This window comes from Colias croceus, chromosome 8 (assembly GCF_905220415.1).
Source record: "Colias croceus chromosome 8, ilColCroc2.1".
Taxonomy (NCBI): Eukaryota; Metazoa; Arthropoda; class Insecta; order Lepidoptera; family Pieridae; genus Colias; species Colias croceus.
In genome coordinates, this window is record NC_059544.1 from 8,033,506 (window position 1) to 8,058,252 (window position 24,747).

Consider the following 24,747-nt stretch of genomic DNA (forward strand, 5'->3'; position numbering starts at 1 on the left):
ATTATGTGCCGTTCGTAATTAAACATCTCTTTTAATCTTTCATTCTTTAGTGTATAATTTTATCATTATTATTTTTTAATTAAATATTTCACGAAGACTTTGATAAAGAACTCCTTTGAATAATAAACGAAGGCTGGCGTGCATTATTTTACTTCTCTTCGTAGTTATTACTTATTATGCATAAGAAAAGATGCAAAAGTTACATATTTCACAATAAGATAGGGAAACCTATTACGCTGTTTAATAAAATAACTAAATGTGCTCTCAAGCTGACTTACGAGCTTTTCTATAAGTTTTATAATAATTATGTAGGTTATGAATATAAATATTATTGAAGAATTTAATTATACGGAGATAATAATGATCTTTGATTTGTACTAAATATTTTGTTTTACAATAATGTATTGTGGTTCATAATAGTCGTAAATTCCCTACAGATATAATGTACCAGATGACTAGTATATACCATATTCGATATTAAGGAGTGGAGCACCGGAACCAAAAGCTTACAGCGTGTCTAACGCTGGCCATATACGTATTATCAACACAATGCTATCTTTGATACGGCCAATTTGGTACTTAGCATTTATATTGCTTCTAAGTACTGTATGAATTTTTGAGCAGGGTTTAAACATAACCTATAAAACATAAAGATAGAGTATTTTCGATGTTTCACAGACGATATTTAACTCTAGTTCTCCAAAAAGTTGTGTCAGAAATTACTGTTTTGTTATAAATCAAATGTGTATGTTTTTTCGGAAAAACAATTCAAGCAATTGCATCGGATAGGTATAGAGATGGAAATAATTAAAGTTATGTATATTCTGTAATATGACCTTAATGAGTCTATTATGTGGTTTTGTGGTACTTTTTTATTATGGTGTATAGTATCATAATCGCAAACTGGTTTAGAACACTTTAAATAGAAGCATATTCACGTTACACATCAATATAAAATATTGTTGCCATATTTCATATAAGGATTTCTCTCGTTTAGTGAGTTGAGAAATGATTTCTATTTATTTTGCGGTTGTAAAATAACGCAGTGATTTTATGGATAGGTATGTAAACTACTCAAAACAAAATAGGGCCCACCCTGATTTTTTGCTGTGTTGTAAAAACTCTTCACTTTTTTCTTATTTTATGAATGGGTATAAACGAACAAGGTGTAGGACAATTGTTTTAACGTAAACTTAAGCAAAAATTAGTGATTTTATGGAAATTATGCAAAATTAACAGTATTAGAGAAAAATTGCACAAATAAGACACATGACAAAAGTTTCAATAAAACCTTTATTATAAAAAAAAATCTGGTTTATTTTGTAATTAGTAGTGTGAGGGACCCCCTCTGCACCGTATGCACTATCTGAGCCTATCTGGGACACTTTCAATCAAATGGGTTACATTTTCTTCAGGTATTTGCTCCCAACAGACTTTAAGAGCATTTATGAGGATCTTGTTGGCTGTTTACGTTGCTGAAATTTGCTTTGACGCTCCTTTTTAATTGATCCCACAGATGCTCTATTGGATTGAGGTCAGGGCTCATGGCTGGCCACGGCAGAACTCTTATATTGGCATCAGAGAGTGCTCTTTGAGTGATACGGGCTGTATGTGGGCGGGCATTATTTTGCATTAAGATGAATTCTTCGCCAATTCTTTGTGAAAATGGGATCACGTGAGGCCGGATGACCCGTTCGACATAGGTAGTAGCAGTCACGGTACCTCCATCAAGAACTACGAGCTCCGTTTTGCCACGTAGGCTTATGCCGCCCCACACCATGACGCTTGGACCTCCAAATCGGTCTGTTCCGTGGACACAAGGTTCAGAAAAACGTTCACCTTCCCTTCTCCATACACGCACTCGACGATCGACACTTAAAAACTTCACTTTAGTTTCGTTCGTAAACAGTACTGTCCCCCAGTTATCCATAGACCAGTCTGAGTGATCACGAGCAAACCTTAATCGTGCTGCACGATGAGCACTTGTCATTTTCAGTCGAACAGCGCGAGTTCTGGACCTTTGGCCACCTTCATGAAGTCGATTCCGAATGGTTTGATCACTCACTCGCGTGCCAGTAGATTGACGCAGTTGATTTTGTAAGGCACGGGCGGTTACCGTCCGCTGCCGACGCGCTGTTAGTCTGATGTACCGGTCCTCTTGGGCTGTTGTAGCCCGAGTACTTCCTGTTCCACGTCTTCTAGCAACACTACCTGTCTCTTGATAACGATCCCAAGCATTTCGGATAGCTCGACGTGACACACCAAGACGTATTGCCACCGACCTCTGAGAATTTCCTTCTTGAAGCAAAGCAACTGCTCTTGCTGCCGTTTCCATATCCATATGAACGCGAGATCCAGGCATAATAATCACGAATAATACCGAAACCAAATTAAACTTTAAAAAATAACGATGTGCTACAGTAACATTCAGAATGAGACTTTGAACACAAGTGATTGAGAATTTGGAAATAACGTGATTTTGAAACATTTAACTCTTTCTGGTTACCCACTTGAGAATAACATTAAAAAGAATAGTTAAAACAGCAATAAAGTTTCGTTAACATGTCAACAACGTAAGGGAATACTCAAGTACCCCAATAACTACCCTATAAATTACGTGTAGGCAAAACTTTGAGATAAGTGTAGGTGGGCCCTATTTTGTTTTGAGTAGTGTATATTATAAATTTATAACAAAGATCGTTTAAATATTGTTATCATTAAAATAGTAGTAAATCTTAAAAATGATAGGTATAATAGTATGTATTAATTCTTATGATTAAAATACAATGGAATAGATAGATTTAATTGAACCAAATTTTACTATCATACCTCCTGCAACAATCACAATATTTCCGCACATTGCTTACATTTTCAGGCGATAAACAAAATTTATCACACATTGCACCCTTTTCTAGTTTTATGTCTCCTCCAAAATATGACCTCAACATTAAATTTGGTTCAGTGGCTCTAACTTGAAAACTGTCCACTCTCAAATACGTACTATTAAAGATATAATAAAAAGGTAAGTTTTCCTAAAAGTTAACAGAGTACGATAATATAACAATAAGTTGTAAGAATATTTACAATATTAAAAAAGAAAAATATCACAACTTCGTTAATTGAATGTAACATATTCTTAACTTTCCTTTTATGCTAAACAAAATTCGGCAACTTTTAACAAGATTAACTTCGCGGGACTTGTATCGACGAAGATCTTAGAAATTATAACTTTCTAAAAATATAAGCGAATTCTTAGATTGAACTTTTTAGATATTGTAATTAGGAAGATGTGTTTTTCAAATATTTTATGTTTGTTATCTTTAGATTATAAACATTTTGAAGCATTTCATGTAATAAAAATGTGTCTTTATTTATATAAACTTATAAAATATTATTATTTGTTTTAAATTTATACACTATGAAATAATTGTAGTTATTTGAAAACACTCGGTGACATCGTTTAGAAATAAGTATTTAAGTACTTTGAAAACAGAGTTGCCCGAGTAAAATCCAATACTGTATCCGAGGAGACAGAAAATTGCCTAAAAAGGTCATTTTACTTACCGTGAAAATTATTTATAGTAGGTAGATCAAAATAATTCTAGACGTTAATAGAATAAATCAATATAAACGCGCAAAGTCCAACTATTAAAGTTGTACCTTAGAACAATATCAGATTTTGTGTAAGAAAGTAGTAAGTTTTAGAATTTTCCACGCAACATAGACGTAGGTTGGCTACCTATTTATAAAAAACTTTATTTCGTTTGTAGAAAAAATTTCCACTTCAATAAATTTACGGATTTTCACAGAGTTATAAGTAGCTATTCTCTTAATAATTTTCGATTGTAAAACTCATTTGACCCATTCCCTTCGATGCCCTATTCGTAACTCGGCAATTAATTCAAATTTTATTTTAAAACGATAAAGTCTCCCAAGCTTAATCCAACCGTAGAAGGGATAAATATCTGTTTGTATCACACATTCAAATGCTAATAGGAAGTAAAGACGACATAAAATTCATCTCAAATTCCATCCTCATTTTACGCAGATGAAATCGCGTGTACTGGAAGTATATATTACATTCCTTGCCTCGTTGATTCACGTTTTATCATAACATCGCACTCATCAAACCATAAATTAACCTTATTTATATGTCAATTATGAATGAAAACTGTCGTTCTTAGATAACCATCAGCCATTATATTTCGTTCCCTATATGGTCTTTGACATCAACATCAAACAGTTTTATCAATCAAAAACTACGGCTATCTTCAAATAAGTAAGTAGTCCTATGCATAGATATTGATTAATTAAATAACAATAATAATTTCTGATGACAAGTAAATTAAAAACAAAATTAGTTTTCTTGAAGCTCCTTCACGAAATTTAAATATTAATTTGACAAAATGTAACGCAGCTCTTAATGGATGAATTTTTAATGTAGCTGAAGTTCAGATTAATATATTTATTTCAAGCCGTAATAAAAAAGTCATACCTAAAATATTATGTTTCTTAAAAAATCTGGGATCAAAGTTCCCTCGGCAATTGCTATATTTTCTTCAGATCTGCAATTCGTCATGTCCCGTATCTTAACGAGCATCGTAATGACACGTTCTAATCTCACCGTGTGGCTCACCCATCAAGGAAAGTCACACTAAACTAAACCTTATTAGCAGAGCATAACAGCTAATTTACCACGCACAAGAGATGCTGAACGAAGGTAATCTCTTTGAATAATACTCTTACTGTTTTCAGCTATAAAATAGGGTAAGATTTCTTATTTCAATATTAGAGAATTTATAAAAATGTGTACGGAAAAGTTTACTTATTGCCCGCGGCTCCTTAATGCAAAATTATTAATATCAATTTTTTCCATTCCATTTAAATTGAAATAGAACATATAATTTCAGGGTAACCAGAATTCACCTCTTTAAAATAAACATACTATGTTCAGAATTCAGATAGATGTGATCCAAAACGTACTAGTTACAACTAAGATTTATTCCAGAGGTCAGAAGTTTTCTGCTTTACCAATATAGGTACTAATATTAAGTCAGGATTAAAATAATAAAAGAAAAACAGATTACAAAATATGTAAATAGCATTCACGTGCAGATCCCTTCGTAAAATAGATATTGGCAAGTTTTTGACAGGTTTCATTTGAAATGACATTAAGGGTGGGTTTTGTAATACAACCTGAATATGCCAGCAATTCAATTATAATGGATTGAATTTAGCTGTTTAATTGACGGAACATCCTGAAACATGACTCCAATATTATAATTCATTGATACTGTATGATATTGATCATTTATTGTATCGTTAGGTATACAAAAATTGTGAAATGCTTTGCACTTTATTATTTCTGTCTCTGACTTTCGGTCTGTTTCAGGCTCTAAGGTTCCAGGATATACCCGTTTTATGAATTTGTATCTAGTTTGGCACCCTTTAAATCATAATATGGATAGGATACTGAGGCTTTAAAATATGTTATTTATAAAATATGTTTTATATATTAATATATAAGTAAAAAATTAATCACGTATACTCATGTAAGTAGTCGTGTTATAATACTTTATAGCACGGTTACCAGATGCCCCATTTACTATCTCGCACATTTGCCAAGACAATGAACTAAGTCCACTTATTAGTCTTGCTCACTTAAATGGGGCACATTACATGTTGAGCACCTGTCATACATCTAATTATATAATCTAGCGCGTGTGACGTGCGAAATTTTGTTTCCTACTGCGGGGTGCTTGTGGCGAGCCGTGATCGCGCATCAGGTTACGAATAATTGAGTGGCACCCTCACTCGGGCCATGTTAAGTGTGCCTCTTAATTATACTATGTGAGAACCACTCCGTGTTTCGAGAGGGCTTTGTTTTGTTTACTAAACGACGATTTATATCTTATGATATTTAGGCACTCGGGCGTTTGCGTGGAATTATGATCAGGTGAATTTTAATTTTTTCCGCGGTATGAAAAGGTATTTAAATAAAATCTTTCGTTATCGTGTTGTCTGATACGCTTTAATCAATTTGCATAAATCATTCCTGTCATGAGGGAATGGTTTATTAACGAAACTAAGTAGTGCAAAACACGGTTTACGAGTAAGTAAGTACCTCACTAAAATATCCGTTATGCCAGTTAGTTTGTGTATATTAATTCTTTACCACGTGGTAACAGAAATCAGCTGGTTAGTATAACGACTCAATAAATCTTCCCAAAACTGCACATAGTTGGCAATAGTCATAGTGGAGGAGCTTCCTAGAAGTAATTAATTTAAATTACAGGAAAAGCTTTTACAATTAAACGTGGCACTAATTGAGCATTTTCCCTTTGTAATGGCAAAATTAAACTTAACTTCATCAATTAGAAAAGCAATTATATATTTATTAGTGTAAGTTATGTTTAAAGTGAGACTTTAAACACAATCGTATTACTTATTTATTTATAAGCATAGTATTAATGTATGCAAACAAAATATGTTACCTACTTAATATACATATACTACGCGTAACTCATTTCTTTCAATATGATATAATTTATTTTAAGACTAAAAACTCGGTATCTAATGCATAAAAAAAGACATGGTATGAGAAAACGCGCATTCTACACATACGGACGGGCTACCTTCAAATTGAGATTATTATATTACAATCCCTGAGGGCAACCTTCTGTAGATATGCAAATATTGCTTTTTTATCAAGGATTTATTTATCCTAGGCTTTATGGCAGGTGTTTTTCTTTCATATAAAAAACGGAGATTCTTTAAGGTACGTTTAAATAATATTTTTATTAAATGCTTTTTTTTAATTATTTTAACCGTACGTTCTGAAAATTTGTCGTGAGTAATCTTTCAGTGATACGTTGTTGAGTTTAAATTAGATTTTTTAATATTAATATAAATATATAACCCAAATTAATTACCAACAAAATAAGCCCCCACAGCCATACACTCCAAACGTTTGGAACATCGTAAACAATGTCATTACCGTTGTTACTTGTAAAGAACAAACGCTAAACGATCGTTGGACTTGCTAATTGAATCCTGATCCGTAACATGATGACTGAAGTCCCTCAGCGGAGCGCCGGCTTTGTGAGGATTAAGGCATTTCCCTCTTTTCATTACGTGCGCGCCCGTCGCAAACGCAGACCTGTTAAATAATAAATTAGCTTGTAACTTATACCATCATAGTCGAGTGCATACGGAATACTACTTTCTACTAGATGATTTTATTATGATATTACGAAATTGACTTTGAATGCATCGATTTAGTTAGCTTGAATTCTAGTAGTACGCTGTTAATTTTATTAAATTACCTCAAAAGTAATATTTAGGAAATTAATAAATTTGTAAAATCAATAAATGGGAGCACTCACGAAAATAGCACGTGCAAAAATATTAATAATATCTTGAAGTTGTTACTTGTTAGTATTCTTCTTTAAAGAGGATTTAACCCCTTTCCAGTTATCGAGGGTATTTCTTGAAAATAGCACGTGTTGGAATTATAATCTTCAGGCATTATAAAGCGGCAGTGTTTTTCTTTATAGAGGATTTAACCCTTTACCCGTCATCGAAGGTCTTCCGACCTGTCGGCCTATGAAAGTGATACACTTAGTATTTAGTTATGCACTTATATTTTACGCATACTTTTGCAGTTTTAAACCAAAATCAAGAATGAAAAATTCACTATAAATTTTCTAAAGCATCTATTTTTGTCCGTATATTTGTCCTTCACAGTTACTTACTAAATCTCTGATAAAGTGGACTAAGTAAGAACGAAACGAAAAAAAACATTTATTTGACTCCATATTATTATGTGCAAATATTATGTACTTGTATACTTGTATGTATGTATACTTGTATGTATTAAGTAATTTTCAACAATCATAGTAGGACAATTCCGAATAAACCAACTTAAAAAACAAATAGAAAAAACTCTTTTGATTCGCGCAAACGCAATAAAAATATTCGAGCGTTAGTTATCTGTAGCGTGTTGGACAGGATTTGGTTAGATCGATCGAATTAATTGCAGCCAGATTGTATCGTTTGTTAATGGAATCAATAAAAACCACACGATGTTCTGTGTACAAAGATTTGGATTAGATAATGTTACGGAATAATGTTTTAATTTCATTAGTTGTTCTATTATGTAACACATTTTTTTTCGTTAAAGGTATATTTTTATAGCAATATTTTTTCGACGACGATTATATTTGACGACCTGGTCCGAGTGGCAGGGAGCCGCTGGATGCAGGCCGCCGCGGCCGGTGACCGGTCGTACTGGAGATCCTTGAGGGAGGCCTTTGTCCAGCAGTGGACGTCCCACGGCTGAAGCGACGAATATTTTTTCAGATTATCTAACAATGAAAAAAGTTCAATAGTTGGATTAAATAGTTTTGATTTTTTGTGAATTCTCTGTGAAGCTCTTAAATTCCATTACCTAATACATGATAATAATAATATAATTTTCTTAACAGTGACTCAGCGGTTTTCTCTTCTTATAAAATTCAATGAACATTAATTTTATGTCTTACTTCACTGGTTCTATTCTGAATTTCTCTTCCTAAAAGAACTTTCCATACTTAGTAGAATCCTATAAATTTGCTTTCAAACTGCTTAAAGTGTACTTGAGATGGGGAAATTTTTAGTTTCACTTCGTATTCTAGGAAATTTTTAGTTTTTCAACGACCAATAAGATGTATAGGTTTTTACTCAACCGCTCGAAAGAACTTGCGCTGGTAACGCAAATATTTAGTTTGAAAGTTACTTTAATTTTGTAAATTACGAAATAATAATATTGTACAAGGCTTCTCGGTGTTTTTGTTAAAACGCTGCATCCTGTGTGTCATACAATAATTATTTTTTGTATCGTGATTGTATCCACAAATATTATATGTTTACCATGTATATTTACTATTCAATATTAATTCTTATCTTTAGTTAATTCTTTTTAAATAACTATCGCTGTTAATATTTTCTTATTTTGTAGCATCATTTAACATTCCCTACATTCTTCACCATTATATTCATTCATGAATAATAAACAACCTTGTATATCATTGTCTCATTATCTCAAACATCTAAATGGTGTGTACATTCAACATTTATGTTTTACTTTAAGTCTATAAATCACTGTTTTACGAATCTTTACTACTGTATTTTTTAACGTTGTTCGTAAATGCAAAATGAACACAGAAAATCGTTAAAATTAGATAAAGGGAATTGGACACCAATTAATTTGGAACAAATCTGTTTAATTAACGATAGACAAAATTCCATGTAAAAAATGTCAGATTTAAATTAGAGAAACAGATATTTAACAATTAATTTCGCAGTAAAATTTTAAGTCTGTTATGAACGTGGTTTATAATATCAAACAAAAATTCCGGTTATATTAGTTTGGTACTTATATTTTCTTCCGTCAACAAACAAGGGAAATTCGCTTGGTATGAAATTAAATTCTCAAGTATTCGTAGTGTAGGAAGTGATCGTTTCAGAGGAACAAACAAACTTCAAGGTACAACCTGAGCCTTTGTAGATATATAGCTAGCATCTCCACTACCTAAATCAATAACAAAGTTGTTTTGAAACAATAAATGCAGTTCAAATATCTCCATTCTCGATCGCTATCTATAAAAGGCAGAAAGAATTTTATTAATATCTAAACAAACACTTAGGCAGCTCATAAAAGCGCTTATTGCTTGAGAGTTTATAACGTAAATAAAATTGTGATTAAAACCGCAATAATTTTTATCCTTCATTTTATTGATACACTTTATAAAACGAATGGGTTGGCTTCGTAGTCAGCTCGTGCGTTCATATTTATGAGTTATGACGTCTCAGTTTCTGAAGGGCTTACCTTTAATGATTAGCCTAGCCTATTTGATAAGTCTGGGTTCAAATTCTAATAGTTATTTATTTATATCAAAACATTGAAATAATTTTACACCCGTCAAGATACCTAACTACCAGTGTATATTTGTATCAGTTTTTGTCGTATTTTATTTAACTTTGAATATTTTTCTGATAAGTTTCGGAAAAATCAGCACTGCTATCAGCTTTAAGCTTGTTTTAAGGTACAATTAATCTTTTTATGTTCATGAAATAACCCAAGAGTTTATTGCATAAACCCAGGCATGATACAGGTTAGCAATATGTTTGTAAAATTATTCAGCACATATAAATATTCAGAAAATCCCGAAGTACATGAAAGAATGTAAATTGAAAAATATAAATAACATATAAGAAGTTAACCGTATAAATCCTTATCTTAGCCTACTATGCATACCAATTTCATGAGTTAAATTACAGCGCTGTATTCGGTATCAAGTAGACAGTAATTTATCACTTAAAATGGCTGCGTCGCTCTGTAGGGACTGCAGTAAGTGCTACGTCCAAATATCGCTTACAATGCTTGTTTTAATGTTAGTGTTGTAATTTCTGCGATTTGTTTATTATACGCGTATCTATTATGAATCACTACTCTGGGCTTGAACTGACTTTAAATCGGTTACACTGCAACATATTTGGGGTTGGACTAGGCCTGTTTTTATGGGGCGGTTAATCATTCAGGGAAACAATATATTGCAATCATATTTGATATTTGCTTATTATATTCTTTATGCCATAGGACAGGATAATCTATTTTATTTTACGGTATACATGGTATACCGTGAAATAAACTTAAAGTAGACAAATTATATAGTAAATTCAGGAAAACCTAAGAAGTGGGATTAAACAATTCGTTGCTCCTCACTGAAGCTCGCAAAAGACGGATAACTCTTTTGTTCGATATTGATCGTAACGTTTAAAGTACCTATTTAACTTCTATACATAATTCTCAGCTCTTTCATAAAAAACTGGAAGATCAAATAACTTTTCTACAAAACGAGCATAAATCGTTCGTCGTATCCAATATTCTGTATAATCTTCTCTTTTCCATTTTCGCTATTGCTCGTACTTTTTGTATTTGGACAACCGCGCGGGAATACAAAATGGACTCTGTATAATATTCAGTGAATCGTAGTGCTAAAACCGAATGAAAAATATTTATTACTATAAGAAGTTTTCTATGCGAATGCATTTTCGACATTTTATATGCGACTTCTACCATCAAGAAATTAGAATTGTCAGAAGTAGACAAAATTTTAATGGACCACTTGAATAGCATTCAAATAAAAAGAGAATCATCACAATCAGTTCACCCAGCCTGTTCTGAGGTAAAAATACGAATAAGTCGAATTGAGAAGCTCTTCCTATTTTTGAAGTCGGTTGAAAGGACCTACTATAATAATATAAAGTAATTTTGTTGTTCAAGTATATGCAAAACTACAAGCCCTTCGCGCTTAGTATACCAATATTTAGACACCCTGTATATTTGTTACTAGCTGCTCCGCGCGGTTTCACCCCCGTAGCTCCACTTCTGTTGGCCGTAGCGTGATGAAATATAGCCTATAACCTTCCTCGATAAATGGGCTATCTAACACCGAAATAATTTTTCAAATCGGACCAGTAGTTCCCGAGATTAGCGCGTCCAAACAAACAAACTCTTCAGCTTTATAATATTAGTATAGATTTGCTACACTAGAATAACACTTCCAGTGTTATGAATCTTCATGGCTAGTGGTGATACATTTAACATAAGGCTCATTTGCTCTATCATAAAAAATATACGGAAAAAATAGGCTATTTTTATTGTAAACATTTGAACCGCGTAAAAGGTATTGAACTATCACCTCGCACGTAACATGAGTCATGCACATTGCATTTATTACTTCCGCCTAGTCTGAGCCTTCATCACCGTTTTTTTAGCTCTATTTACTAAGGCTACTGAATTATACTGCATTAGTTTCAAAATGAAAAATAATTAATTACAACTAAATTAATCTTATCCATTCTTAACTTTTTAAAAGGAAATTGATGTAATGAAAAATTTTCCAGTCTTTCTAAATATATAATTTGACAAAGATCTGCAAAAGATTGAATTCGCATAAATTATTACGGTAAATGAGGGATAAAATATGTCTGAACGTTGAAACTGCTTTCAAAGGATTCTATCTTTTTATTGTACGTTGGATATTCAAACCACTTAAATAGACAGCATTTTTAGAACGTTCTGTTGTAGAAATAGATTTCACTAAACTAAACCTTTTATGAAAGCTTTAAAATAGATGAATAGTTAAAGTCGCCAAAATAAATAATTAATAATCAAAAATACAATGTCATGAACAAAACAGTTTTTATCCGAAAAGTTGTGTGGAAAATTTACAAACATCCATTAACTTTTTATTCAAATATTTCAAAATAGCGTGAAAATTAACAGTATATAGAAGTTATAACGATCGATCAATTAGCGGAATTTAAAAATAAAACAAGTGATAACTGCGTTAAAAACAACCGACTTCAAACTTGCACTTGCAAAATTTACAAATACCTACAGACAAAAATGCTCATAAAATAAAAACTACTGGGCCTATCCGAATAAAATTTTTATGGGACCAATTCGACACCATCCCGCATCGAACAAAAAAAGAATCACGTAAATCGGTTCAGAAACCTCGGAGTAATCGGTGTACATACATAAAAAAAAAAAAAAAAAATATACCGGCCGAATTGATAACCTCCTCCTTTTTTTTGAAGTCGGTTAATAAGCGTAGTAGTTGATGTTTTATTTTGCCAATTGTTTGGAGAACTTTTTTTCAGGTATATAAAGCATACTTTGATCAGTGGAACTAATCACTTCTGTCTAGGATTGGTGGAAAAATAATTTATAAGTTAACTCCCTTTTAATTTATAATAGTACTGGACATTCATATCTTCTAAGTAATTAATTCTCTGTATAGAATTCAATAGATCAATTTCAAAAAAAATGTTTGCTTGGAGTAGGTACAATATTTTAAACGATAATGCCATACTAAGTTACAATTTTAATGATGGAAAATGTGTTCGTTTTGTGTCTATAACTATTATAACGTTTATGGCTTAATAGTTAACGACATCATATTGGTAGTAAATAAGTTCAATCTATTTTATATCGGGTGGATTTTCTTTCAAGGCTTCTTTTCCCATATCGAGCATAAACACGAAACATAGAAACGAACTGTGCGAAAGTTTTCATACTTCTAAAAAGATTGGTGTTTAACTTTTATCATCACTTCTTACTCTCAGATGCCATTAGTACGAATGTTACCAGCAATGTTCTAACGTTTCGTAATAAAAATTTCTATCAATTTTAAATAAGGCCAGATAGCGATTGTAATATTCGTTTGACATTTATCACACGTATAATGGAAACGTATGAGCTACGTACGTCGGAAACTTCGGCAATTGTATGTGAGCCCCTTGTGTTTCGTCGCTGTTTCAACACAAGTTCGTACTTTTACGATAATGTCAGTCGTTGCCATTCAAACATAAGCGAACTTTATCTATGTGTGCGAAAGGATAAGCGTTTGGCTTATATCTTTTGCGTATAATTTGAAATGTATGAAGGAGTGCGTGCATAAACTCGATCTAACGACGTAGGGTAGCGTTGTTCGGTTGAGCATTGTCTGGTTTAAGGGACATTTTGTGTGCCGAGTATTATGATGAACAGTTTAATCATCATTTCGTTTTTTAATAAGTCATAAATAAGTAATGCCTGAGGCTAGTATCTAATATGTGCCTGAAAGCTCTTTTGCTAGGTACATCATACACACGAGACTTTTTTTATGTACCCTTACATCATTTCTTAGTTTGCATCATCGTCTGAAGGGTCATCCTTGATTAAAAAGCGATTTACTGGTATGATAAAAAAAATCTAAAAAAGGCCACAAATAAATTAATTTCATCTATATAGTAAAATGCATATACCTACGTGTAGGTAATAAAAAGAGTAAAATTTTACTTTCTATTATTGATTTTATACTCCAGCATTCGCAGAAGTAACTCCGAATTCAACAGATGACTTCATTCCGTATCTACCACATGGCGAATATAAATTTAACGATATCGGAATATCTTAAGTGTTTTGACAAAGTAATGGCAGAGAACTTGTCGATTTTAGTATTATACACTTAGCCAAACATGGATTATTTCAATTATTCACTCGAGTAATGTATATTACATATAATGGGTTAGACTGACATAAATTTACATCCCGATTTAACTTATTGAATGCTTCAATGTTCGATTGACGCCTAGCAACATTTTTGGGTAACAACTAACAATATATCTCCATAAAAACATATGACAAATACTAATAGACTACAAGCCCGCATAGGAAAAAAATATGGGTCAATTGAACCACCAGGGGACATATCTAGAATGATAGAAGAGCATTTTGTAAGTTATTAGTAGCTAGCTTAACTTAAAAAAAGATTTTCAAAAAGATAAATAACAAAATATACTTACTAAGAATTGAGATCGCTCCTCTTTTTGAAAATCAATTATGTAGTTCATAAAACAAACTTTCGCGAGAAAATGTTTTTTTAGAAATCCATACATGTAAAGTGCGTTGAATGTATTAATATACAGATAACATTATTTTATTTGATTTAAAATTCTGGTATAGGTACGGATAAATTGAATAAAACGTTTTTCGTGTTAAGTATATTCAAATATGAAGGTAGGATATCCATTAAATGTTATGTTTTATTTTAACATCTCACGGGCTGAATATAGTTTTCAATTGTTCAAGTCCACTGTTAACATTGTATTTATTTAATTCTATAACTTTATATTTTATCGTAAGTACCTAGATATTCGAGGTAAAGTTAAAAACTTATTTTAAAATAAAAAAAAAAATCAATAGGTAAATACAAATTAGTATAATTAAATTGACAGTTATACTATCTGCTATTATTATTACTTAAATTCAGACTCTTCAGTACCTACATTATGACCTACCTACCTACCTACTTCAGTACCTACATACACGTAAAAAAAATAATAATATGACAATATCAATCTGAGCTCTAATTAGTTTCTAGCCTAACTATACCTAACAATGTAGAATATCGATTGCCAGATCTAATATATTGCTTATTAGACCCTTCATTAAGTGCGTGCCAGTCATTCCGCTCATATTCTTATAAAATGTATACTACCAAATATTACTTGTCTCGCAAGAGAAATGATCACTCTGTACTACAGTAACGTAGCTGTGAATAACATATCGCATCGTTTTACAGTGAGATTGCACAAATATGTTGTGGTTAATATATAAATGTATGTTTAAAAGGCTAGTACTCATATGACAAAAGGTTCGTAATACACAATGTTTATCGTGCACAATAAACATTTTGTGTGAAGAACTCTTTCAGTTTTGCAATGCTAAAAGAACTGAGATGGAGTACTTGTTATAAAAACGTGGTCACAAACGATACAAGTACAACAAATGGAGTGTAACATTGAATAATTCACGTCAATATTTCAGAACCAAATTAGTATTCGTTAAAGCGCTTCAGATGAAGCCTAGTAAAATTTTGGGTTAATTTTTATTTTTATTACAGTTGAAATTGATATTTTCAGTCAATTTGCAAAGTTAGTTTTATGTACTAGCTGCTGGCCTGCTGGCACAGGCTTTGTTCATATTGACCACGTATATTAAAAGACTAGGTATCTAAGCTTAAGTTAGTTAAAGAATTTCAAGATCGGATCTTTTTAAAAATACGAATAAAAAGATTAAATCAACTTTTTTACCTAAATTATAGAAGTCAAGATTAAGTTGGCTATATTGCCTACTTATTTTATCTATATTATTATTCAATATACTAAATTAAAAATAACAAACAACTACTTACTACATATTATATTAAATTGTATAACTACTACCTCTTGTAACTAATTTCTTAATAGATCAAATATAGGACGTATAAAAGCAATGAAAATGTAAAGAATATTTCTTAGAATTTAATTAATTATTTCTAGAATGACAAATTATTATTTTTTCATAGCTCTTCAAGAACGTGATGTCAATGTAAATGTTCGAGAAAGCAGTACATACGTAGTAACCTAGTTACGTAATATTGTTTCCTAACTCAATAACAAGCGGGAGGTAAAATAAAGTGAAAAATACGCAAGTGTTCATAAAAACACTATCAGAATGCTGCAGCTTGTTTCCGGAACTAATTAACGTTTCGACTCCGCCTTTTAGGGCGGCCGACAGAGTTTACCGTTCCAATATCTAGTGTTATAATTGTAGATGTATTCCCGTAGGTCATATTATGTGTTGCTTGTCAGTATTGACCGAACCTCAACCAGAATCTCGTATGCATTATGTCTTCTCTTGACGCACGTGGACTAGAATTTCAAGATGTTCTTTAGAACTTGGTTATAAGTTTAGATATAATAATATGTCGCTCCGTGTTAGATAATGGGTATGATAGACAGTTTCGGATAGTTCTTAGTCTACTAAATGTTATGTAATTTATGCGTATGCATAAGTACCTATTCAACATCTATGCGTGAAAAGTTTCAATAAGTTTACGGTTTAAAACTTATTGCCATCAACATAGCAACATCTGCATCGTTGTGTTTCAAGTAACTAGTCTATACATATAATAAATCTGTAGAAGGGTCAATTCTGTACATTGAAAATATTGAAAAAATAAATAGCAGGGGGTGTTACTGGATCGGTACCAAACCCAAATATGTGAATAAAAAATTTTTTGTCTGTCTGTCTGTCTGTATGTGAAGACATCACGTAAAAACTAACGGTTCGATTTCGATGAAACTTGGTATAATTATACCTTATTATCCTGGGCGTAAAATAGGATACTTTTTATCCTGGAAAATTGCGTAGAAAAAAATTAATCTTAATTTTTCAGTTTTTTCCATAAACGTTGTTCCGAGAACCGCGAACACACGTTACGTATTGTTATAATAGGCCTAGCCGTATTTGGGTCCAATATACATTTTTATGATGCCATTGTTAGATTTACTCAAAATGGAGAAATAAACCATCCACATTCCACGCGAAGACCGACATCCGCGCGGACGGAGTCGCGGGCTATAACTAGTTCTTAATAATATTATTATTAAAAAATTTTTTCGCAGAACATAGCGTAAATACAAATTATTTTCAAAATATCTATTTCAATAATTCTTGAATACATGCATTATGTAATAATTTGTGGAGTTGAAATGGTGTAATTAAACTATTAGGTACTACTCTCTTTCTTATGCTTTTTTCAGATGTTTCCTTAATCCAGAATAAATAATACTTGCAATTAGTGGTTTAGAATTATTATACCTTAAAAAATAAAATTTATTTTATTTTTCCTCTTTAAGGTAAACAATGTTTATCGTCCTTTATTTTTATAGGAAAACTTATTCATTGTCGAATAACGTTCGTTCACAGTCAACTTGAATTTTACTCACAACCATTCCGGCGGCTGCAGTTTCGAAATTATCACGCCCGGATAAGCACAACACCAACTTGTGCGGTTTAATTAATTTTTAACCAGTACGTAGATGCAAGTATTTATTTACTGAGTCGGCACCCTGTTAAGTATCGGCGCGGCGGGGCGCCCCATGCCCCGTCTGTCCGCATTTAATTGCACATAAAATACACAACCGCCTGTTTACAGTTCACGCTCATATTTATTGAGCACCCGACGACACTTTTACACACGATATTTTACATTACGCTAAAAATTAGAATATACGCCGAACATTGTTCGAGAAAGTTTGCTCACGCGTTGTGTGTAATGTCTTTAGCGGTAAAATTAGTTAACTTCCTTCGCAAGTATGATTCGAAACTTCCTCTAATTAACAACGATTCCGCTAAAGCGGAGATCAGGTAATGTTTGAAGACATTATGCTGAGTATGCTGAAGATATGCGAATGAGTGGGAAACTATTCATATCGTAGGGCATATACGATATAATTGGGCAAAGTTTAACTAAACAATGTAAATATTTCTTAACTACACTTGTATTTGCATATTTGGAAACTGTCGTTAAGAAAACGAGAATAGGCCACATGATGTCGCACTAGTATTTATTAAGGAGATAATCTTTCTTTGTGGTTTTAATATTATATGAACGGTCATCCCACGCGGTATAAAGCTTTTTTTGTGATAAGATATAGATATGGACTTAAAGTTTTTAAGTGTCTTTTCTTGAGAGCAGTTGTGTCTGTAAAATAAAACAATTTTGCTTTAAAATTAATATTTAAAACCTTAGGTTAACCTTTCTAATCAATAGAAATCCTGTTAGTCTAGTAGGTAAGTAAATAGAACAGTTTCAAACACCAGCCTAACCGACATACGAATACAAATAAAATACACAGAATGTACCTACACTTGTAAATAAAATATGCAGTTTCCTTTAGAATAAATAGGGCCAAGAAGTGCGAGTCATAATTCTGAATTAAATAATTTCATTAAAGAATTTTATTTTCAAACACAAGTAAGGTAGCTTTAGAAAGAAGCCGTATTGAAAGTTTGCTTTAAGTCAAGGAATGCCGAGTTGAGTTGAAGACTGAAGAACCCCTGTTATTCCGTGTTAGGGTTTCAATATTAGCCTGCTTATTATTCGAGTAGTTTAATTAAAATACTTAAGAGGTTTCTGTATGCACTAACTTGAACGCTCATTGTAATAAAGTGCATTCAATAAGCATCTTAAAAATGTTCTCGGAGCAGTTTTGCGCAATAAAAATTTAATGTATAAAATTAACAACATAATTTTCTGCATGCAATATTGCACGGAATGCTACAATTTTCTAAAATATTTTAAGAATGGTACATCAAAATTGTATTCTCATTCGCACATACTTGTTATTCATGACATAATAAAATAAATAACTCTACATAATATATTCTGGTAAGTTAATACATACCTTCAACAATTATAAGTATAAAAAAACTTGAAATAAAGGTTCACGGTGATTAATCACCTATATTTACAAACCAATTTAGTTTAGTGTGTTTGTACATTATAAAATTTGTTCGTAGAAACGAAGACATACCTTTATTGCTTACCAGTTACCTATCACAAATCACACGAAAGAATCAATTTATTGATTTGCATAAATTCAAAATAAAATATAAGTCGTTTGTATTATTATAATACAATCCCTATTAACAACAACACACTTCCCTTGGAACAGGATTAGGAAAACACAGTTGTAGGAAATACGCATTCCCGCTTAAATTGAACTAGTCTAGAAAATCAATTGACCCTATCCTCTTATCATGGTTTTACCTCTAGGTAGTTTCGATATAGTTTATAACCCAGTGACCCGGGCTAGATCCAGGCTTATACGGCTAACTTCACTAAAGCTGTACTAAGTAAGTTTTCAATTTATCGCGTTCTACGCGGTTACTGGAAATGTCTTCGAGAATTTTCACTTACAAGCCACACTTCTACTCCTTTAAGGGATTATAAAAGTTCCCGACAAATCCTTTAAGAATTTAATAGAGGTTTAAAAATAAGGATGAATGATAGTTTTAATATAAAGCTATACGTTGAGTAGGTGTTAAAAAAATTGATTTTAACATTACTCTATTATAATTTATTATCTATAGTTATTGTTTTCCCAACAATAAAAATACGATACGTATGTTTATTACCAAAAAATTACGCGGTAGAAAAAAAAATTAATTGTAAATATGAAGCAATTATGATAATGAATAGAATAAAATTAATTTATTCCATCTTATTTCAATCTACATATTAAATACTTAATGAAAATGGAGCCCTAATTAACAAATCTCTAAAGAATCTTATAGACCTACATAAAAACCTTTTTATAACCCCATTACACTGTATTCCATATGAATAAGCTTCGATTAATCTGTACTTAATTGAGGACTCATGTGCGAACGGTCCATACGTCGCTATACACCACTTGTGATAAACATTAAACAGATGCCTCTACCAATTGCCTTTCGGCATATTCAATACGCTATTTATTTGTCCTTGATAATAATTTGTGTTCCTTAGAAAATGTGCGCCCCCATAACCCGATAAAATGTTGTTTCAAGTGGAATTAGTTTGGTTGATAAAAGCGAAAATTTGTTTGTACAATTTTGAGAAACTAAACATTGTTGCTTCTCCATAACAACTTTTGAGCTATGTGACGTATTACTTCTCATGTGCTGCAAATGTGTGTAAACAATTAATGTGTACACACAGTATATTTTTGCAATCGTTCCTGTTTAAAAACTCCACGTGGAAATGTTATTAAACGTAAGTAGATAACAATAAAGCCTTATTAAAGGCTAAAAATAAGGCAATTTTCTAACGATCCTTCTGACTTTTAACGTTTCTTTTAATTTATATTAAGTATGCTTATTTTGTATACCTTCTTTGAAGTAAGGTTTTATCTTTGTTTTGATATGTATAGTTTAGAATTTATATTCCACAAGTTTAGTACTTTGCGTTAAATATTCAACAAAATGTAGTAGATATAACAATAAAATGTGTCAAATTTCTATCTTTAACTAAGATGAATGGTGCTTGGTATATTCTATATCTGAAGTTGGCTGTATTCATCATACTTGGGAGCTAATTTAGGGCATCCTAATTTGCAGACGTACGGTCGTACATATTCTGTTCATATCTAAGCATTGTTACGTTACAACAGAGCCTATTCTTGTGTAGTGTAATGAGACAAATACTTGGGGAAATTAGTTTTTTATATTATAAATGTCAATGAAGTCACATATGAAGATCTGAAGATAACTTTCTATAAATGTATCAGTAATGTTTACAAAGAGTTTTATCACATGTTTCTTATTGGTTGTACATTTTAGTAAATTGTTGTGTTGATTATATAAAACATACAATTTTATAATATAATAGTTTTTGATGAATCACTACACAAACAAATTCACCAACCGATCTCTAAAACATAAATTTATTGACTCTGTAGCTGCGTCGAACAACGCCTTGAAGCGTCATGTTACAGTGAATTTTGCAAGTTTTTAACGAAACGTGATCCCGAACAAATTGACTGATAGACGCTTGGTCACGAAGGCATAATAAACCTTCGCGATTTATAAGAATATTTCGTGAAATGGAAATAGGAAATAGGTGAGGGCGACGCGATAGCAGCCGGGTATTGAAACAATACATTATGTTTGTTGGGAGTCGTAACATCAATACACCTGATACCCATAGCTGTTCTTATTACGAATTCAGCGAGAAACTGGAAATAGTATGATTTTAAATATATGAAATCCACACGACCGGGACCGTTTGAAATATGCGCAGCTTGTTATTACATTGATAGTGCACCTATAGCTGGAAGCTTTTACTGACGCAATATTATACGCTATTCAAGTTTATATTGAAATGTTTTTAAGCAATTTGTATCGAGTAGAAAGTATTAGCTTCTATTTGTGTTTCGTGGAAATGCTACTTAACAAAAGAAAATCAATTTCATAAAAGTTGATAAAAGGAGATTAATTTTAAGTTAACAAAACAGAATTATGTATAGATGGACAATATCGTTAAATGTTTACTACTATTATATTTATGAGTAATCTTAATTCGAAATCGGTCCAACCGTTCACGCGTGAGGCCGTGACCAAGAGAAATGGGATACAATTTTAGGTATACATATATAGAGATAATTTCCTATAAGGAAGATAATATCATCTATCTCCATGTTCATAGTAGCTTATATTTCTATTAATTGAAAGCGATCGCTCGCCAACGGACTAATTAACAAGCTAAATAAAAAAAAATCATTAATTAAAAACAACATCAATCATCTGTTTAGCACAGATAACTAAAGCATACAATTTGAATAAAGCCAGCCATTCACGAAGTGACTAGACAATATCCCCTCGGTGACATGAGGTGCTCCTTGAGAGTACCTCTGTACTCTGTACCAGTGCGTGCGCTATCTCCCTCATAACACTTCAGACACCATACGACGCTGAACATTCAAAAGATCATCGCTTCATTATGACTGGGGAATATTATTTGCAATACAAGCTGACTTTGGTGACGTGTTTATAGAATAATCCTGTATGGCTTTATAGGATATGTTTCCGAAAAGTTGATACAGATTTTTTATATTAAGATAAAATCAAAATAATTGTGTTGCCATACGTTATTTAATTATAATTTGCGTAACCCGTCTCTGCACACCGACATCAAAAACTTTGGAAAGGAGATAAAATATTTATAAAAATAAAAGCGTCGATATGCATTTTTAATATTATCTATATTTAATTAATACTCTCTAGGCACTGTCTCTATCTTACTTTTTCTTAATATTCCCGAAATAAATAAGCCGTGACAAGAATTATGTATTCATATTTTGACACACAACATACGTGTAATTAATTCAATTACTTATAGCTCTATGACACGCAAAAATTTAAGTATGTTGTAGAAAAATTGGGGTTTTGCGGCAATAAATGTGCAAATTTCAATATTTCATCGCAGTAGCCCAGACATTGTATTACCTCTGATTATAACGTAGTGCGGAATTTTTGTAAAATTTATAACTCCCGACTGCGGAGTTCTGGCGTATTGCGTTAAATTTGTTGTACTAATTAACAAGTTATTCTGGCTATTACCAGCTGAAATACAGAGGTTCATGCTTCGACTTTTGTCGTCAATAGCAACAGATTAATAATATTTTTACCATCAATTAGTTTAATCTAATTTAAATTGTTAAAATGATCTGATCAACGAACTTTTTACTCTTGTACATGCGTTACGCTTTCTGTGATTTACAAGCTTAAAGCTTTGAGTTTTGACTTGAAATATTTTGTAGATTGAATGCATTCATAGTATTAGCACCAATTAATGAAATTTGTACCTACGAAATTAAATCTGTGCATAACTAAGTGTACCATTGAAGAACACGGTCTAATAGACTAACAAATTTATTTCCAGAGATTGGACTATTTATTTCAAGACGCTTTGAAATAATAATCTGAAAATGAATGTAATTTCCGTTAAAAAATAGGGTCATGACTTATGCTACTCTATTGTTGTAAAATTTGCCATATCCAAAATGTTTCCCAGAATACATGTTTGCGTTTGACGCCGAAGCAAACTAATATTTATACACTAGTATACGAGTATCGCAACTACTTCGTTTGCATAGTATTTTCCTTGAGAAAATGCAGTTTCCAGGATTGAATAAAAATGGAATCTAGAATTGTAATCCGAGTCTGTGGGGTCGCTCTACAGCGAATGCAAGCACGGAGATAACAAAACACAAATACAATTTATTTTGATTACTTCAGCATTATTTCGCGGTTTGCGAACTAATTTAAACAATACAGATGTTTATAATAGGCAAATTACTTTTCTACCTACTTATTTTGTTTTAATAGAAGCTTTGTAGAAAGAGATAGTTTTAACAGTGATCTTGTTTTATTCAGGTGTTATTTTATTTTACTTTCGCAGTCGCGGCTAAATTTTCCGTGGGTTTTCATCTTCACGTGGAGTTCTGGGTATCTTGTGTTTACTTTATAATAAAGTTTTAAAATGATTAGGCTAGTTAACCACAAGCCGTTTTATTCGTTACATAAAATGTTCAAACATTTTGAATCATTATTATGCGCTGAACAGTTAAAAAAAGTATGTATGAAATAATAATGTTACATAGTGTTGATCTACGTTTTTTATATAGGATTATTATCGATAGGCGCAGTATGTTCGCGGTGAAGACTTTATTCAGCAATTTACTTACATTTGCGCTCCCCGCGGCTTGTAAAGTAAAATTACCCGCCGATCTAGGGCTGTCAATAAAACAATTGTAATAGATCAAATGGAGGTAATATTTTATACAATATCCATAACATATCGTATCAAAAGGCAATAAATATTTGTTGAGTTCTGCGATAAGTAAGTTGTCTTTGTTATGATTGTTTGTTTTCATTTTTAAAACAAAAGGTTGTAATTCTGAAGGTTGAAAGTCAAGGAATTAATACACACATTTATGACGAGCTCTGTATCGGCGTTTATAAATGAAAAAGCAAAATTATCAAAATATCATCCATTAGACCTGGTCTCATTTTACGCTGAACTAATTATTATCCATTAGTTAGAAATAAAAACAAAATGAAAACTACATGTGAACAGCCCTATGTTGGGCGGCGGAATAGTGCCTCTTTTACGGCCCACGAATGCCGTCACATGGGAAATTATTTGACGTGCCGTTTAATGGATTTTTGCCTTCGTAACTACCTACAGGCAAATAAAAATATGAATATACAAATTATTATGGAGGACATGTGAAATATTTTTACGCTACGCTACGCAGCTAGCAAATTAATATTAGTTTTCCGTCGTACATTTTTTAGTATTTCACTTCTCGCAGGTATCTAAATAATTTCAAAAATAACTTAGCGAAAGCTTATTTTGGGTATAATTTTTAGTTAGTTTTTCGATGTCATACTGGGAATATGTTTTTACTTTTTGTTTTAAAGCCAACATCTGTATTATAAGTCTGTCATTGAACTTATGGCTATTTTAAAACATAAATAAAATTCATCTAAAAATGTCCAATAAAATATCAAAACATGTACAAGATTTGAAATTCATTATAAAAACATGAATGTTTTTACATTTTATATATGTTTTCTGTTAGTCTGAGCCCGTACGCTACAATTATTTTTGCTAAACGGATTTACTTCTGATGTATAAAATGAAAGAATTATATAAATCTTTCTCTGTTTTTTTACTAAAACAATATAATATTATTACGTCCAACATTCCTATCAACAGGTTTGCCTGGAAGAGATTGCTTTTGAACAAAAAGGCTACCTTTTCGTACATGTAATGT

General features: G+C 31.9%; 1 protein-coding gene across 1 annotated transcript in view; it reads left to right on the forward strand.

Annotated features, from left to right (window-relative positions):
• Positions 1 to 24,747, forward strand: part of LOC123693889 — a 76,694-nt gene that overhangs the window by 45,384 nt on the left and 6,563 nt on the right. The window lies entirely within an intron of this gene.